Below are 4831 nucleotides of genomic sequence, written 5' to 3'. Positions count from 1 at the left end.
AATTCCTTGCCAGTGTGGTGAAAGTTCCATAGGACAAAAAATATGATCTGTACAAGAACTGTTTATCGAATAACAACGACAAACTCGCCTTCTACAGCCCAACAAGTCTGTAGTCAGTGAACTTCGTATTTCTATTGGCCAATCGACGGATTATGAAAAAGTCGAGACACTGGGAACAGCATCATCGTACTGGGCATTTGTGGGCGGGGAAACTGTGGAAACACGTATAATTAGTACACAACTTCCCAACCGAGATAAAGTTTTTTCAGTTTACCATATCACGGAAACCAATCATTTCAGTCAGCACTCATTTCAGTTTCTTATTTCATTGACAAGCTGACGCATGACTTATTCGTACTTCGTTTCTCTGCTTTCTCTGTAAGTATTGTGCCCTGTACAGTCTTAAGTATTTGATTATTTTCATGCTTTGTTATGTCGCACTAACCTTTTACTGAAGTACTCTTGAAGTCTTGGTGCAAATATTACGCATAATAATATGTACTTCATGTTTTCCTACCCAGCATTTTCAGCATTTCACTTCGCAATACACTTTTCTGAATCTTCGTCAATTTCATACTTATACTGAATACTACTAGTTAATGTTAAATCAACGTTCGTACGTCCGTATGCTTTGCACTCCAATATTTCATTTCTTAAACTTTGTATACCATGTTGTGATCCACAATCACGCGTTTCCCAATCTTTGTTCAGTATAGCCTCTGCTCTTCCGATTCTGGAAGCTGGTGCTTGCTGTAACCAGCCGAACTTATCACAGAATGCAGAAAACGCTTGTCACTCTTTGTATTTTCTCTTAATCTAAACGCTCCAATGACTTTTCTATCCTGTCTTCTGTTGTATTATACTCAGCAAAACGACAATTTTTTTAAAAATTTGTCACTTCTTCATTTTCTTCGTGTAACCGCTGTAGTTCCCATCAGCCTGTCACGTGAACATGTAAACCATTGCAGTGTTGGTTGGCGTAGTCATACTTCCTACATTGTTCCTAGTACCTCAGTGTGTTACCTATCTTCCGATTTATGTTGATAGCAATACCAGTTACATGATTCGCTGATGCAGTAGTTGTTGTGCTATAAACCTCAGACTGGAAGTCACTGTTCTCTAGATTTCATTTCCCTAATCTCTCATCAGCTTAGGTCTAACGTGGTCTCCTCCCTATTTCAGAGTCTCCAGTTTTAGACGTGTAAAATATCACTTTCAAGTTCCTATAATATTAGCCTGATTTCCGCTTCTGACAATCTCATCTTCACCCTCGTCCCTTTCCCTAAAATGTTAATGACGGACGTTGTTATCACAGTCTAGCAGGGATGGCGGAGGGGGGGGGGAGGGGGTAAGATGGCGGTGTAGCTTAGCTGGCGATGGTCTACTTGAGATGGCTCCAGAATGATAACTTCGCATCTTTGTCGTCCCCCAGGCAGCCGACTCCCGTGGTCGGGAGTCATACGGCGTGCTGACACACGACAAACTCTGACATCGATGCATTTTCATACATCGATAAAATAAAACATTATACGCCATTTGAAGTGCAAGTAAATTCATAAATATGAGGTGTACAATTACGCATATTGCCCGCGCGGTCGAACGCACTGCTTCCCGAGCGGAAAGCGAGTCTGTTACCGGCGCGAATCCGCCCGGCGGATTAGTGTCAAGGTCCGGCGTGCTGGCCAGCCTGTGAATGTTTTTTAAGGCTGTTTCCCATCTACCTCGGCGAATGAGAGCTGGTTCCCCTTATTCCGCCTCAGTTGCACTGTGTCGGCGATTGCTATCCAAACAATGTTTCCACGTACGCGTACACCATCATTACCACGCAAACATTTAGGGTTACACTCGTCTGGTATGAGACGTTTCGGGGGAGTCCATTGGGGGCCGAACCGCACAATAACCCTTAGTTCAGTACGGGGCGGCAGTGGGGTGGGACGACTGCTGTGGCCTGTTGCGGCGTTCTGTACCACTGAGGGCTACGGCGGGACGAAGCCTCTCCGTCCTTTCTAGGTCCCCAGTTCAGTACATACACACATACATAGATACACACACACACATACATTACTTAAGGACTTAAAGACGTATAGGAGACAGTCTCTCCGGTCATATTAATCAAACGACTTGTGAAAAACCTGGATAACAACGTTTTGCATCACAGAGAAAGTAAATTAACTCCAGGAAGGTGCCGAAAGGAATGTGGAGCCATACTAGTGGCGTGGCCAACTGCAGAAGGTTGAGGATCCATGTCTTGAACAGCCCGATCGAGGTCATCACGCAGATTCTCAATCGGATTTACACCTGTGGAGGTAGGTGGCCAGGTGAGTACGGTGCTCTGGTGCTCTTACAACCACGCACGTAGAGGGCGAGCTGTGTGACACGTTGCGCTGTCCTGCTGATAGGTGTCATCACGCCGAACAAAAATAAACTGCATGTAAGGATGGACGTAGTTTCCGAGAAGATGTGCATGCTGGTGTTCATCCATTATGCCTTCCAGTACGACGAAATCACCCAAGGAATGTCATAAAAACATTCCAGGGGCCATAACGCTCCCTCCTCCGGCCTTGTCCCTTGTTGCAAGGTGTTCGATGTCAGACGTTTCACGACGTACACCCCGGGACTATCTCTCCGACGGGCCATAAAACGTGATTCACCTGAAAGGGCTACCTGTCGCCACTCAGTGGACGTACAGTTGCGCTATTGGAGCCCAAATACCAGCCTTTGGCACCAATGAACACAATTTGGCATTGTTGCATGAACCTGGCTGCTACTGCGAAGATCCATACACAACAACGTTCGCTCAACGGTCGTTGAGGAAACACTGTTGGTAGCCCATTGGTTTATCTGGGCAGTCAGTTGCTCGACAGTTGCACGTCTGTTCACCGTTTCACAACTCCCCAGCCATCCCTCACTCCTGTCATGGATGTCCCGTGGTGCAACACAGTTGCCTGGATGCCGATTTGGATAGCGCCATTTTGCATGCAAGGTATACCTTAACCATGGTCGCATGCGAACAGTTAAACTTAGCCGTCTCCAAAATGCTTCCGCCCCTGGCCCGAAAGCCAATAAATATGCCCTTTTGATCGTCAAATGATTCACTCAGTTTCCCAATCAGAATGTCGGCACTGCTTATTCGCATTTCTATTCGCATTTCACCGGCACGCTTTATATACACACCACACTGCTAGTGCTGCCATCTGCCATCTGAGAGTGGTTATTGCGATTTCGAACACAGGCGGTGGTCACATTAGCCTGTCTGGACCGTTTAAGTCAGGGGTTAATCCTGCCACCATGACTGACATGAAATAGAAGCCTCCGAATCACACTGACTCCTGTTCCATTGATCTGAACACCCAATTTTTTAGTTCTGATGATTTGTCGCAAGTGTACGGCGTGCATTTACGTCATGTACGGAGTTCTGTACCAGGAATCTGGGGCTATTCTTTGTATACAGGTTTTCTGAGGAGGAATGGCCAGTATTAGTGCATATGGCAGGAACACTCCTTTGATGGAAAATATCTTAGTAAAGGACATATCCCAGGATTTCGGAGATAGAACACGTTTAATGTACATTTGATTTTGGGCTACTGGGACACACGAGTGTGTGTTGGATACTCAACTTCTATGGTGTTTTAGTCCAGCCCAGTGGCGCTGGATGACTTCTGAGACTTACAGACGAAAGATGATTACGAGAGATAAACAGCATTGTCACATCATGGGTACTACAGTCCTCATTAGAGAACGTGCGGAGGCACTCAGACAAGCAACACAGCATGTTCTCTCAGGAATCCTAGAATGCACAGAAACACTGAAGTGGACTGTGGGATATTCGAACATTCATTGTGAACTGCACAACGGCTGCAATGAGACGTACGTGATAACGCTTAAGGCGAATTTGTTAAAAATACTTACTTTTCAGTTGATTCATAGTGAAACGAGAATGTTTTTTTAGTTCAGCGTACTGTTATGTTACCCTTAATGAAATATATTTTTAGAGTCAACCTTAGGCAATAACAGCCGATTACTGTCTACATAATATTAGCTTAAGTTGTAAAATTTTTCGAACAACGTAGATTCTCCATATTTTAGTTCAAATGGTTCTGAGCACTATGGGACTTAATTTCTGTGGTCATCAGTCCCCTAGAACTTAGAACTACTTAAACCTAACTAACCTAAGGACATCACACTCATCCATACCCGAGGCCAAACCTGCGACCGTAGCGGTCGCGCGGTTCCAGACTGAAGCGCCTAGAAGCGCTCGGCCATTCCGGCCGGCATATTTTAGTCTGTGTATTTTAATTGTTATGATGGTAAGGTCTCTCTGTGACCTATGAAAAACCTTTTTCTACCTTTCCATTACGGTATTGTACTTGTGAAGCCTTCCTAGTGTGTGTTTTCCTGCTAGCAGCGGGATGTTTATGTGCTATGTTTCGTGTTGTCATCTTTTAATGCGTGTTTAGATCGTCGTCTCACTGCGCCCAGTTGGTTGTGTGTTCGTCTGTATCATCACTGCCATTCTGGATAGAGAGACTGACGTCAGTGTGCGAGCCTAAACGAAAAACACTTCAGCAGGCTCTGAAATGAATGAGAATTTCCTGGACGCTAACTTATGGGACGCACAGATTTCGTGAGCGATACGGGAGTGCTGCAATGGATCTTCGAAACAGCGTCGATAACGCGAGAGCAATAATTCATGAAGATAGTGGGCGGTCGCAGGCTACTTTTCAGAGCTCGGCTACGATCGGCCGTGGCTTCTTTTTCACTGAATACAACGACCGTTCCCCTAGAAGACTGATACTGGAAAGTGTTATTCATGACTGCAGTGTCTTCCGTG

This window comes from Schistocerca serialis, chromosome 8, assembly GCF_023864345.2.
Source record: "Schistocerca serialis cubense isolate TAMUIC-IGC-003099 chromosome 8, iqSchSeri2.2, whole genome shotgun sequence".
In the NCBI taxonomy this organism is placed as follows: domain Eukaryota; kingdom Metazoa; phylum Arthropoda; class Insecta; order Orthoptera; family Acrididae; genus Schistocerca; species Schistocerca serialis.
This window is presented reverse-complemented; position numbering follows the sequence as displayed.